Here is a 14,613-nt window from a genome sequence, read left to right on the forward strand (position 1 = left end):
CAAGGGTTTGTGACCTAGTGACATTTTTGTTTGAGCCAGGACCGCTGTCTTTACCTTTCCATCTGTATGTGAAAATAAAAGAATGGTTTCTGGTAATTAAGGGTCACCAAAACTGGACCATTACTAATTGCAGTTGTGAGTTCCCAGAAACATGTTTTCATTTCCGATTAGCATTTTATCAGACCCTTCTCCTTTTGTGCTTCCTTAAATGCTTGAAGTAGGGGCCTTATGTAACTAGAGTAGTCACAAATCCAGGACCTACAATAGTTACGGAGCCCAAGAAACTGCTGCATCTGTTTTCCCGTAACTGGCTGAGCCGTATTTTGGACTATGGTGGCTCTCTCAGGCATCACCTTTCTCCCTGCAGATGATATTACCTGTCCCAAATATACTACCTGTCTGGCAATACTGCAATTTATCTTTGTCCACTTTGTACCTCTTATCTGCAAGCAGGGTGAGGAGCTTGATTGAGTCTCCTTGACACTGCTCCTCTAAAATACCACAGATGAATACATCATCCATGTACTCAATTATGGTACTGGACACTTGTAAATTTCCCAAATCTATTTGAATGACCCTGTTAAAAACCCTCAGATTCACAGTACCTCTGGGGTAACCTTGTGTGCTCCAATCTCTGCCCACGATCCATAAACGTTGTGAGATACTGGGAATCGGGGCGTAAGGGGACAGAGAAAAAATAATTTTTTTAATCAATTATTGTAAATGGGTTGACCCAGTTGGGATGTTACAGAGAATGATGGCAGAATTTGGTACCACCGGAAACTCTCCTTCAAAGATGTTGTTCAGAGGTCACAAATCCTGGACATCGTCCAAGTGGACCCATTTGCTTTCTTCACAGGGTAGATGGCTGTGTTGCATGGGGATACAGATGATTGTATAATGTCGTGTTTTAACAAGCCATAAAGGTCTCAAAAATCCCTTCACCGGCCTCCATAGACATAAGATATTGCCTAACTCGTGGCAATATTTCTCCTGGTTTAAATTTAATCTCCTATACTTTTCAACAATCCCACATCATGAGGATTGCTGGTCCACAAGTGGTAAGAGACTTTCTCTAAATCCCCCTTCCAATACGGCAATGTTTTCCTAGCTAGTAGTATGGTCTGTGGTACTTCCCTTTGCTCTCTCATTACTTGGCAAGGCACCCCAATCTCAAAGACCATCTCCCCTGTGTCCTCCGCATCCTCAAACAAATGCTCATTGGACACGTCTCTTAACGATGAGGTTGGATCGATACACAACAGTGTTCGCCATTCGCCTCCTTCCTCATCGGTGCCTAAAGAACCACCCTGTCCTTCTTGACAACTACTGCTTCTAAGAAAATTCTAACAATAGTCCCAGGCACTATCTCCTGTGACTCAGCAGGCCGAAACAAAAATTTGAGAGGTATACGCCATGTTCAATCTTTTATTACCGGGACCCAACTGAACACGATCATCACCCCATACAGAAACAATGCTGAATGTACTGGCCCCCACCTGGTCACGTGGTCACAGTAATACGTGGGGGAAAGCGCTGCTTCTCTCACCAGGTACAATCCTGGAGTTAAGCATACTATGCCGTCTTTTGAAAAAGTTATCAACATATTAAGCTTGCTCAGGAGGTCCCTTCCCAAAAGATTCACTGCAGTATTCTTACAGTATAACAAGAGGGCAGATAAAATGTGCTTACCTACCTTGATACGCACATACTCGGCATAAGGAACTGACAGGACAGCCCCAGAAAATCTGTGTGTGTCCATCGTTTTGCCTGAAAGAGGAAACTCACCTATGATTTTGTGGCCTCTGTATCAAACATGAATGAAAATATCTGCTCGCCTACCTTTACTCCTATCTGAGGTTCCTCTTCCAGATCAGTAGTAACTGATAGAACTGGACACTTCAGAGATCCCTGTGGGCTATCCTATTCCTGGTACACATGAGCACAAGGAAGCCAAACCCCGGATATCTTGCTTTTGTCCAGAGCTCATGTGCCTGTTCCCCCATCAAGGCCAGGAAAAAGCTTTTCATGTACCCAATCGCTGACATGATACTGGCAGTTTGTTTTTCCAAAGCATAAATCCACTTCACCGGCCCTGCAGTGAGCAAAGGAAGCGTCTTCATTAGATTTTTCCGGTCCAAGTCCCATGGTGTGCTTTCAATGGCTACTGCTGGAGCGGGAGGTGCAACTACTACCTCTTGTCCTCCCTACTCATTATCTGTTTCCCATTCATCCTCTTCCTCCTCTGTCCCTGTTCCCACATCCCCTAATTTTTCTATGGGGACAGATGCATATTTAGCACTGCCGTAGCATGCCGCCGATTTCTCCTCTTTATGATTCCGTACCTATGACAGCATTTCCTTCCTCCAGATCCACATTTACTTCCTTTATAACTGATTTTTCTAACCTAACAAGGATCTGACCATGCCTCCATCTCCCTTCCTCAACCTCTCAACCTCCTTCACTTTCCTTTTCCCTTCTTCCTGTTCTTCACTCCTGCTCTGTCCTAACCGTGCTACTTTATTCTCTGCTAACTTTACTGCTTCTTCCTGTTTCCGTTACTCTTGCTTCTCTACTGCCATCCGAAATCTATCTTCTATTATAGTGACATTGGGCACCGCCTCCCATCTGAACTCTTCTTCACTTCTTTCCCTTATGGTTCTCCCTCGCTCTTGCTCCTCCAGCTGCAATTTCTGTGCTGGTCTAACCCTCAAATAGACTTTCATAATTCCACCTTCCATTTGAGACCCATTAATAACTTTTACTAAAGAAGGTCTTCTCCTTCTGCTCTCTTCATCAACCCATCTTTTGAAAATTGGAGCCGACGGAGGTGTCACCCCTGTCTGTGTTTCAACTAACAAAGTGGTTACCGGAAAGTATGGAGGTTCAAAGTCAAGGTTGGTATATCCTTCTGCAGGTGTCAAAAGACAGCACTCATATGGGGGTGGTGCGGGGAAATTCCTACACGCTCGTTTCTCGTCCCCTACTCAACGGTCATAATTTTATTGACCTTCCGGCCCTTCTCATACAACCTCCATAACTCCAAGATGCTCCATCTATTCTCCAATTTCGAATCTTTATACTTAGTTACTAGGAAAGTGTACACGTTCTCCAACATACCCCTATCGCAAGACCCTTTATTAGGTCCAGAATTAAGCATTTTGCCTTTTTATTTCCCTTAACCATTCACAATGGTATTTTAAAATCTTTACCTTATATCGGGGCATCACATGACATAAATGATTCCATGGAGTCTCCATACTCAAAACCAATCTAACTCAAACAAATTTACCAAAATCACGATATAAACCTCGAGACCAAATCCGCAGCTCAAAAAATCACTACTCATGCAATCCCTTTTCCAGTCCCTTTTCTAAAAAAGAATTTCTAGCACTACCACCTCGGTACTCATACACTCCTCAGGCATACACAAAAGACAGCAATTTATCAAAACACACGCCGGCCAAAAATCCTCTTTACTTTGTTGAGATTTCTCCTTCACTAGAGCTTAAAGGGAGCACAATGTTTTCCACTACAACACCGCTGTATCTCTCTCTTGTTTACTAGTAAAACACTCTCGACTACAGTGCTGTCTTTTCCTGACTACAGGAAGATACCCATCACTACTTCGACTAACCAAGAAAAAGCGAGGTGCAGGCTCAGTCTGCATATCAATACAAAGTAAGGGGCTACCAGAGGTATACTCCAGAAAGCTATCTACAGGTGGATTTAGCATAAGATGCCACCTCAAGATAAGGTAAAGGCTCCTGCCAACCAGACAAGCAAACTGAAGGGTATCAAGGCTATCCTTACAATGGACGTGCAATGCGAGGGACCACACCTCTAAAATAACAAACTAGGTCAAAATAACATATGACATGGAACAATCCATCCACTCCCCCAAAAATACTCACGCTTCCAACCTACTTAACCTAATCTAACTTCACACACACTGATCTTACCCTATCCAAGAACAAAAAAAAATGGTTTCTTCTCCCCCGTTACCCTCTTGCTTTACCTGGTAAAGAGGCACTCACATGAAATGAGCCCAAAAGTACTCAGACGCGGTGCTCTTTTAATCTGTCCTGCGCAGCTGGGCTACAGTACCACACCTCCGGGAGCCAGAAAGGCTCTCACCAATATGACTCCTGTATACATCTTGGTTGTCGTGCACGAAAGACTGGTCTCCACAGAGAAGTGCCACAGCTGAGCTGGTTGGACCAGAGACCCTCAATGTCTCAGATAGCCTGGTGCCCACCCAGGGACACCAAATGTAGGAGTGGGCCCTTGATCACCATAACCCAAAGGAGGCCCACGACTTGAAGAGTAAGTGCATGTTTGCCCGTAAAGCAAGTTTATAGTACAAAAGGCCGAGAGGGGCTAGATGACATCAAAGAGTCAAACTAACCAGAGTTTCCCTGAACCACAGAAAGAATATGCATTTTATACCATTTGGAACAGGTAAAACATTACCACAGGTTTTGTTACAAAGTCAACCCCCACACATGATTGGTTAAACCTATACAATGTAACCATATTCCATTCATTTAAGCACCATCCTCTTTAACCGTATAATTGCATGTTTCAAATTTACACTACACCCCTCTCTGGGGTCCTTCCATATTTGGTACATGGAAGGGCACAGTGAGCCTCAGAGCCTCTGGTGCTTGAGTGGGCCCAAACACAAGATTACTGGACTCCTCCTTCCCATCTAACTTTGGTGAGGCCCTCTGTGCGGACCTATCAGTGGTGCCGGTCCGGAACGGTACCAGTGTGCAGCAAATTGCCTCGAGGATAGGAGGTTGATGGGCACAGACCATCTGGCAAGCTGAGAATCGGAGGTGGGGCTGGGACAGTGAGGGCTGGTGTAGCCGCTGGCTGCTGTTGGACTGCAAGGGATCTGTATCCCCCCTTAGAGCCAGTGACGGTGGGGAGGCGTTGTGTTAATGTATTGCTGGAGGCATGGGGCAGAGGGCGTCCTCTCGGCTGGATCCACAGGAGTGGGCTGAGAGGTCTCCACATCTTCTGTGGATGCTGCAGATCCACACTCGATCTGCAGCATCCACAGAAGATGTGGAGACCTCTCAGCCCACTCCTGTGGATCCAGCCGAGAGGACGCCCTCTGAGACCATGAAGCGTGCAGGACTGCTTGTATAGGCTGCCAGGGCCAGCGAGGGATAGGTGAGTGCAACAGGTGCTAGGGTGAGGGACTGGAGCGAGTCTGGGTGTCGGCTAGGCTGTGTGTGGCCAACTATGCCTGCACTGCTGTGGTAATTCGGAAGGTGAGACAGTAAGCACCATGTGGGCTTTGCCGTGGAGTACAGCATTGCCATGAGGCCGATAAGCTGACCTGGGGGCCTCCATCACTATGGAGTAAAGAGGATTGTTGTGAGTGGTGGGAGACACATCTGCCATAACTGGTACACTGGGGGCCGGAAAGGACAAAGAGGGTAAAAGAGGTGGAGGCCCAGTATCTGAGGATTGGACTGTGGTCATCGCTAACTAGGGGTGTTCAGTGGGGAAGCTGAGAAAAGGCCCAGGGGAACAGCAATCGGCATGACGGTGAAGTTTAAATTTTGCTGGTGAGGGCAAACTATAAGAAAACGGGCGAGCGGGCAGCCAAAGTGGAAAAGAGAGTAGGTGAGGTGGAGGATACTGTGACGTGCTGCAATCTCAGATCAATGCCCTCATACGATGACATGCTGCAATCTCAGATCAATACCCTCATGTAGGCCACAAGGGCGCTGGAGGTCAGAGCTGAAGATGCGAACATCGTTCCAAGCAGAGCAATGTTCACATAATCAGCGTCAGTGAGGTGGAGGAGGGCCCCAGTATGAGTTATACCTCGAATAGCTATTTGTGGAAATCTTGAAGTTCAAGGGCCTCTGAATGTAGTTTACCATTGAGAGGGCACACAGAGTTCCTGGAAGGAAGCCCCCAGTGGGCGTTCTACCGCAGGCCATAGCAGTGAAGTTGTTAAATGTTCAGGACTGGGAGCGATCCTTCAAGATGCAAGGAGAACCAATTATTCAAGGTGGGCGACATGAGGATCATGGTCTTCCCCAAATTCCCATAAGAAGTACAGAAACAACGGAAGTCGTATGATGTGGTGAGGAGGCAGCTCAGGGAACTTGGATGTAAATACATGATGTTCTTTTTAGGGAAACTGAAGGTGCTTGTGGAGGGTTGTTCTCTTTTTTTTTTAAATCGACCGAGTGATGTGTGGGACTGAATGGACGCCATGCCGACATGCACTTCAGTTCCTAAGCGGCCGGCTGGATAAGGATTCAGAGCTTCTGGATGGGTTTCACCTTGGCAGCCAAAAAACCTGGTGGCAGAGGCATGAGTTGGGTGGGTGTTTGTCAATGAGAATGGTACATTGGCTAAAGAGAAGGGGTCGCAACCCCAAAGGACTGGACCTGACGGCGCAGCAGATGCTGCCTCTCGTACTGATCTGCTCACGCATGAACTAAATGACACTGGTTGAAGAAAGGGCCTTGCAGGTGCTTGTCGTTTCTGTGCATGATGAAGTTGAGGGAGCCCTTCATTCTGATGTTCCTCCACTTTTTGCTATTGGAACTGGTGTCTAGGGAGGGTGGGAGGTGGGCAATTGGCAGGTGTAATCGTTTACATTCGGGCTCATGTCTAGTGATGTTGGTTTAGTATATTGGGGCTTCATGTTCCTTGGAGGGGCAGGGCGAAGGGGAAAGGATGACTATTGCGGTGTGGCTCGTGGGGATGGCTACTGTGGTTTTGATCAGAGTGGCTCACCTCTAGTGCTCTACCCATAACTCTTGCTTCTGGCTATATGGCTGCGCGGAGGTGTAAATGACAAGTTGCAGATTGAGGGGTTAGGTGTGGGTCAGTTTTGGGTTGTGGAATGGGGGTTGGGTTGTGCCCAGTGTTTGGGGTGGTTAGGTGCGGGGAGGTTGGGGGTTTGTTTGTTTTAGGTCAATTTGTCATACAAGTGGGGTCTGACCCAGGTTATGCAGGTGGTTGGACTGGAGTTGGGAGAACGAAGCTTAACCCATGGCTGTGTTGAATGTTCTCAGTTGGAGTGTTAGAGGGCTAAAAATAATTGTGAAAAGGGGCAAGCTTCGCTCGTATATCATAAGACATAAGGTGGATGTGGTGGTGTTGCAGGGGAACCACCAGGATGCTCAGGTGCTGTGTGCCATGGGGAATCACTGGAAAGGAAGAGTGGTTGGTACAACCTTCTCATCCAATTCCAGGGGGGAGTTGGTATGGATTAAGGACACATCAAGGCTAGGTCAATCACATTGATAGATAGGGAAAGGAGATATGTGGCAGTGTATGGGGAGGCACTTGGGTGCTCCATATTCCTGCTGGGCACATACGCCCCCAATGTGGCAGGCAGAATTTTTTCAGCAGATTCAGGATCTCATGGTGGATCATAGAATGGTCTGGACTCTCTGGCTTTGGTATTTTAATTGCATGTTCGACTGTATAAGGGATGTAGAAAGTGCTACTGTTCAGCCACTGAGGTTGCGACTAAAGCTCTGTCACGGGCCCTTGCTGAATTGTGCCTTTAGGATTCATAGCGGGTGCTGCATGGTGAGGCACGCAGTTACTCCTGCTACGCTGTGGTGCATGAGTCCCATTCCCACATTGATTATGATCTGGAAGGGGAGGAGGGGTTTGACCTAGTCTTGTTGGTGGAGTTTCTGGAAAGAACGCTGTCGGACCATGAACAGTTGATATTGGGTCTGGTCAGAAAAAAATGCTAGACCATCCATTCCACAATTGAGGTTTGACAACCAGATGTTGCTAAATGGCACCTTTTGGGCCTTGTTAGGGGATCAGATCTGGCAGTTCCTGGAGGATAATTGGAGATCTACTGTGCATAGATTCATGGAATGTGAGGCACAGAAGGTGTTTATTTGGGGAGTCTGCACTTTGGCAATGGTTGGGGTGCAAAGGGGTCTCACGGAGGAAGTAAAGGGCCTTGAGTTGAAGGTAGAATCATTGGATCAGGAACTGGAGAGGCGGCAGATACAGGCCCAGGCGGTGGCCAAGGCACGGAGTGATCTTCACGGGCAAGGGACAGGTTGGACTCACACACACACTGAGTATGTGACAAAGCAGCATGCCAAAGGGAATAAGGCCAGCCAGCTATTGGCCTGGTTGGGGAAGGAGGGTGTGCAGCAGGGTTTCGTGGGTGTGTGAGACCAATAGGGGTCATTGGTCACAGAAAAGGAAGGTATATGCAAAGTACTTAAGGATTTCTATGCCTCTCTGTATGCTACGAGAGACGGCTTTGAGGAGGTGGAACTTGGAGTGATCACAGAGGAACATAGGGTGCAGTTGTTGGGGTACATGGATTTGCATGAGGTGGAATGGGTGGTTGAGGGAATAGGCTTGGGTAAAACTCTGGGAATAGATGTGATTACGGATTAGGTATATAAGGTGTATAAGGTAATGTTGGTGCCCAAGCTGTTCAAAGTTTTCCCAGAGATTAAGGTACAGGGTAAACTCTGAAACACAATGCTGGAGGCCCTGGTAATACTTCTACCTAAGGAGGTTAGGGATGGAAGAGACTGTGCCGCATAACAACCCTTGTCCATGATAAATGTGGATGTTAGGATCACATGAAAGTTACTAGTGGGTTGTCTGATGCCGATTATGCAGGGGCTAGTGCAGCCAGACCAGACAGGCTTTATACCGGGATGGTCCACCATGTGCAATTTGAGACGGCTGTTCTTGAGCCTGGATAAGTACGGAAAAGTGTTGGAAAAGGTAGCAGTGGTGAGCTTGGACTCCTATAAAGCATTTGATTTGGTTATCTGGGACTTCCACTGGAAGATGGTAAGCAAGATGGGGTCAGTTTACGGAATGGGTCCAGCTTTTATGTGGGGTTTCCACCTCAAGAGTACAGGTCAACGGGATGGTGTCCAATCCGTGGCAGGTGCAGCATGGTGCACGTCAGGGGTGCCCATTGCCTTCCCTGATTTTTCATTGTTCATCAAGCCATTGGCGGGGGTGGTTCGGAAGAGGCTTGAAGCCGTGGGCCTGCAGATGTGTGGGATGAGGCCCTATATTTCCTTGTATGCAGATGATGTGCTTCTATAAGTACGGGCCCAGAGGTTAATCTAAGTCTGGTGATGGCAACGATACGAGAGTTTGGGATGCTCTCAGGGCTGGTCATCAACAAGTCCAAATCTGTGATCTGTACATTACTGTTGGACTTGCAAATGTACGAGAGCGCGACCCCATGTTGTCCAACCCCAAGTCCCCTCTGCCTTTATTATTTCCCCGAACCCACTACCCTACATACATTTGCGGCAAAATACGATGGAAACAATTTGAAGAATTCTCCCACGATGGAAAATACAGCAATGGGATCTTCCTATCCCTTGCACTTGTTAAGTTGATTTTGCTTCCAAAGTGCTGTATGTGTTTCAGGTGATGCCTCTGGTGCTACCTGCAGTCTGTATCCAGGCCCTTCATAGGATTATGTCCAGATTATTGTGAGGATAGAGCTGCGGACGTTGCATCTACCGGCTGGCAAAGAGGAATAGGGGCGCCGGACTTCATGCCATACTGTTGGGCTTCGATAGTGCAACATATGGTGGAATGGTTTGTTTGTCCACATGGAGATCAACTCACGGACTGGATTGTGGCTGAGACCGCCCCCTTAAAGGTGATGGAATTGCTGGAGGGTCGGGAGAAGGAGCTTGGGCAGCTGTTGACCCCGGTTAGTAACATTATACTGTTGTGGTGGAAGACCACCAAAGGTCCAGCACAGATGCTTCCCTTCATGGCTGAAATCCCCTGACTTGTAGCAGACTGGAGTATGTACTTCGATGGAAATAGGGCAGTAATATTGGGCGGTTGGGATGAGGGGGCCTCGTTGGGGATATCTTCAAGGAGGACAAGGCTGTCAGTTTTGTGGAATTTAGGGCAGCTCAACCGACTATTCAGCTTAATTTTTCTAATAGCGGGGGTGAGAGTAACTTGTGAGGGTTTTCCAGACCGTGTACACATGGGATAAACAAGATGCTGGTGCGATTGGCGGAGGGCGGTCGGAGTGGCTCTGAATTGTATGCAGCGGGTAGGGCAGAAATGGATGTTAAGGCAATATGCCTAAAGGTTAAATGGGAACTGGTCATGGGGGGGGGCATCTTTGGATGGTGAATGAAACAGGGTTCTTAGGCATGCGAAACAGGTATCTAGAAATGCGCACTTTCAATGGATAAAGTATAAGATTGTGAGAAGGGCCTAGGTCACTTCGGTAAAGGTGAACAAATGGCACCCAGTGCAGATCTGTCTTGCTGGAGGTGTCGGGTGGCGGCAGGGCTGTTTCTGCACATGTGGTGGGAATGTGACTGGGTAAAGGGGTTCTGGGGAGAGAGATAAGAGGAAGTGTCTATTATGCTTGGCAATCAGATTCAATTTACGGTGCAGCATTGCATACTGGGGTTGGGGCCTTCTCCGAAGGGAAGTCGAGGTAGAGCCATTTTCAGTTTTATCTCTGAGGCTTATACTGGCCAAGAGGGGGTTTTGCCATGACCTGGAAGACGAGTTTGGGACCCAAGGATAAGCAATTGGTGTAAGGACATGAGCAGGCTAAAATGGAGCTCACTTCACGGATGGGTGCATCAGGGGATGACGGGGCAGGATACAAGGTGTGGCGGGAGGTTACGGATAAGCTTATGGTACGGTTGGACCTATATCTGCCTTAGACTAGTGGGCGCTTTGCTCGGAAGTGTGGGGGATGGAGGTCCTGCTTACTCAATAGGATGGAGGGGACAACATGGCAGGCAGGGGTGGCAAACTGGTGGAGTGGAATATGGGAACTAGGAATGTGGGACTAGTGGGATTGAGCCAAATTGTTCTCTCTGAGATTGTATCGGTGGAATGACAACTTGCATTGTGGAAACTGTGATATACCAACTTTTGGTCCAGTATCCGGTTGTATGATGAAAAGGACAAGGAACAAGTTACTTGCCTGTGACTATTGTTCTCCAGCATGGGTCTGGCATGGATTTACATGCTCATGAATATTCCCCGTCGTCAGGCTGGGAATCCTCTGTAAAAAGAAAAAACAGTTTCACTTTCATGTACAAACTGTATTTCTCCTCTACACCAATCACTGTCCTCTGGGCCATACAGTCCCCATCCAACGACAGTCCTCTCCCTAATCCCCTCCCTTTGCAACCATCTTCATATTTGGTAGCACGTAAAGTGGCAGTATGACCAAGAAGATCTGCAGAGGGGACGAAGGGAGAGTTTGCATGTAAATCCATGCCAGACCCATGCTGGAGAACAATAGTTTAAGTAACTTGTTCCTTCTCCAGCATGGGGTCCGGCATGGATTCACATGCTTGTGAATAACAAATCCATAGCAGTACAACATACACGACCACAGGAGGTGGCAAGGCTCAACAGAAGCAATTAACTCTTGCCTCTGGAACAGACTCACCTCAAGCTAACAGGTTGCGTAGCACTGCTTGGCCGACTCTGGACTCCTCCCTGGAATCCCTGCCGATGCAGTAGGTGTGCATGGACCTCCACGTAGCAGCCCTGCAGATGTCCAGCAGGGGCACACCAGATTGCAACGCCGTCGTTGCATCGATCGCTCTTTTGGAGTGGGCTCTTGGTTGTCCAAGCAGCGGTCGGTTCGCCAACCGGTGGCAGTGCATGATGCAGCCAGAGAGCCAACTTGAGATGGAAGCGTTGGACAAGGCCTTCCCATGGTTCACAGGATCAAAGTTCACAAACAGATGTGAAGTCTTTTGGAGAACCTTTGAGTGTGCCACATAGAACTTCAGGGCACAGGCAACGTCCAGCGAGTGCAATGCCCTTTCAGCCGGTGACGAAGGTTTCGGGAAATAAAACGGGCAACATCAAAGGTTTGTTGAGGTGGAACTCCGACGGAACCTTTGGCATGAAAGAGGGGTGCGTCCCCAGCACCACCCTCGATTTGTGTAAAGTCAGATATGGCTGCTTGCAGGATAGGGACTGTATCTTGCTCACCATCCTGGCAAAGGTGATGGCCACCAGGAAAGTCGTTTTCCACAACAGGAACTTGAGGGGACTGATGCATAGGCTCGAAGGGGGCCCCCCCCATGAGCCTCGTGAGCACCACTTTGAGTTCCCACGCAAGGGCAGGGGTCTTCACCGGCAGGAAAGAACAAAAAAATCCTTTGAGGAATTCTTTGATGAGTCGATGAGATCAAAGTGAAGATCTTCCTGGAGACTTGGTGTAACGGGAGATAGCCGCCAGATGTACCTTGATCGAGGCGTGTGCCAGTCCGGCCTTGGCCAAGGATAGCAAATATGGAAGAATCTGCAGGCCGTGACCCTCAGAGGTGTAATCTTCTGCGACCGGCATCACGTAGCAAAGTCACCATAGCACTTCAAAGTAGATGATGCCCTGGCCTTGGCGAGGACCTCCCTGCAGTTTGCAGGCAAATCATATACTCCAATCTCTAGGGGTGCAGGAGCCAAGCCCTCAGGTTGAGCGATCCAGGGTCATGGTGCAGGATTGCGCCTCCTTGTCTGGCTAGAAGATCTGGGACCACTGGTAGCTTGATCGGAGGCGACTGACAGCCTGAGAAAGTCTGGATACCAAATCTGCCTTGGCCACGCCGGGGCGATGAGCATCATCCTGCACTGACACTGTCTGAGTGTATTGATGACTTGTAGTAGGAGAGGCATAGGAGTAAACAAGTACAGAAATATCCCTTCCCACGGGAAGGAGAACACATCCCACAGGCTCGTTGGTTGGTGGAATCTGCTGGCAAACTTCTAGCATTGGAAGTTCGCTGCAGTCGCAAACAGATCAATCTGGAGCCTGCCCCACTTGGCGAAGATGTGGTCCACTTGGTCCCGCCGAAGTTCCCATTCGTGGCAGGAGCGCAACTCCCTGCTGAGGGAATCTGCAAGTGTTCTTGACTCCCGCTAGGTGGAGAGGCACGAGGAACATTTCAGGTCCGACAGCCCAGCGCCATAAGTCCTGCGCTTCCACCGGAGAGGGCCGGCGATTGAGTGCCCCCTTGTTTCCTGATGTAGAACATTGTGGTGGTGTTTGGCCCAGAAAACTGCCTGTAGCTTCAGGATGTTGATATGGAGATCCTTCATCTCTGGCAGCCACAGGCTTCTGGCATGCAGATGTCCGGTGTGGACTCCCCAGAACTTCCAGGGAAGCGTCTGTGGTGACCGTTTCTTGGAATGGAGGGTTTTGAAACCCTGTGCACTGGGGAATGTTGGGGCGGACGCCCCACCACCTTATCACCCGACAGACCTCGTTGTCCAGAGTGATCTTGTCCACAAAGTCTTTGGACACTTGCACCCAGCGGCGTCCAGAAACTCCTGAAGAGGTTGCATTTGTAACCTGCATAGCCAGTTACATGAGGTAGATGCAGTACGACATCATGCCGAGCAACGTCTTAATGGTCCGCCCCATTGCTGTCATTGACAACAGTCATAGTACCTTCTCCTGAATGGCCACTACCCTATCCTTTGAGGGGGATGCTAGGCAGGAAACTGTATGGAGTCTGGCCCCCAGGAACAGCATGTTCTGCAATGGTGTCAAGCCGGACTTTGGATAATTGATGGAGAATCCAAGATCTGTCAGCAGCTTGACAGCTGCCTCTGTGTGGCCCACGGACAACTCTCGCGAGCGGGCCCGAATGAGCCAGTCATCAAGGTACGGGTATACGTGAATCCCCCATAGATGCAGATGGGCCACCACCGGACCCAGGCACTCCGTGAACACTCTGGGGGCCGACTTCAAGCCGAAGTGTATGGCTTTGAATTGGTAGAGCTGTCCCTGCACTATGAAGCGTAGAAAGTTCCGGTGTTTCTAGTGAATGGGGATGTGGAAGTAGGCTTCCTCCAGGTCCAGCGACGTAAAGAAATCCCCTCTTTCCAGTTGTCCAAGCATGTTTTGCAATGTGACCATCCTGAATTTATGAGACTTGAGGTTCTTGTTCAGATTCCGCAGGTCTAGAATGGGCTTCCAGCCCCTCGTCTTCAATCTTACCAAGAAGTATCTGGAGTAGACTCCGGAGCCACAGAGTCGGTGGGGAACCAGCTCTATCACCCCTTTTCGTAACACATCCCTCAAGAGCTGAGGGATGTGTTGCCCCTGACAGGCCACTGGAGGGATCTGCGGACACCTGTGCTGAAATTCCAGGGTATGTCCTTGGGTGAGAGCGTCCAGAACCCATCTGTCAGTGGTGATCTTTTCCCACTCGCTGACGAGGTTGGCCTTCCACTGGGGTGCATGGGTGGGGGTCCAATGTCTTTGCCGGTACAGGCTTGCTTCAGTGCCAGTGCCCTGCTGGTGAAGGCAATGCTGTCCTCCTCCACCAAAGGCCTGGGAACGGCCTCTGTGGGCTTCCTGGGTCATGGATCTGAAAAGCTGATGGTAGAAGAAACCTTTCAAAGACCTGCTGACTTTCCTCTGGAGGATCAAAAGGAAGAGCAATGCTGCTGGAGGGTGCCCAGAAAACGGGCCATCTCCATCTTGATGGCCTTTAGGGATTTGTCAACGACCTTCCCGAAAAAAGGTTATCTGCGTTGAAAGGCATGTCCAGTACCTTTGTTTGGACCTCATGGTGGAAATTTGTGCCTTCATCCAGCCTT

The sequence above is a fragment of the Ambystoma mexicanum genome, chromosome 12 (genome assembly GCF_040938575.1).
Source record: "Ambystoma mexicanum isolate Mex_15411 chromosome 12, UKY_AmexF1_1, whole genome shotgun sequence".
Lineage (NCBI taxonomy): Eukaryota > Metazoa > Chordata > Amphibia > Caudata > Ambystomatidae > Ambystoma > Ambystoma mexicanum.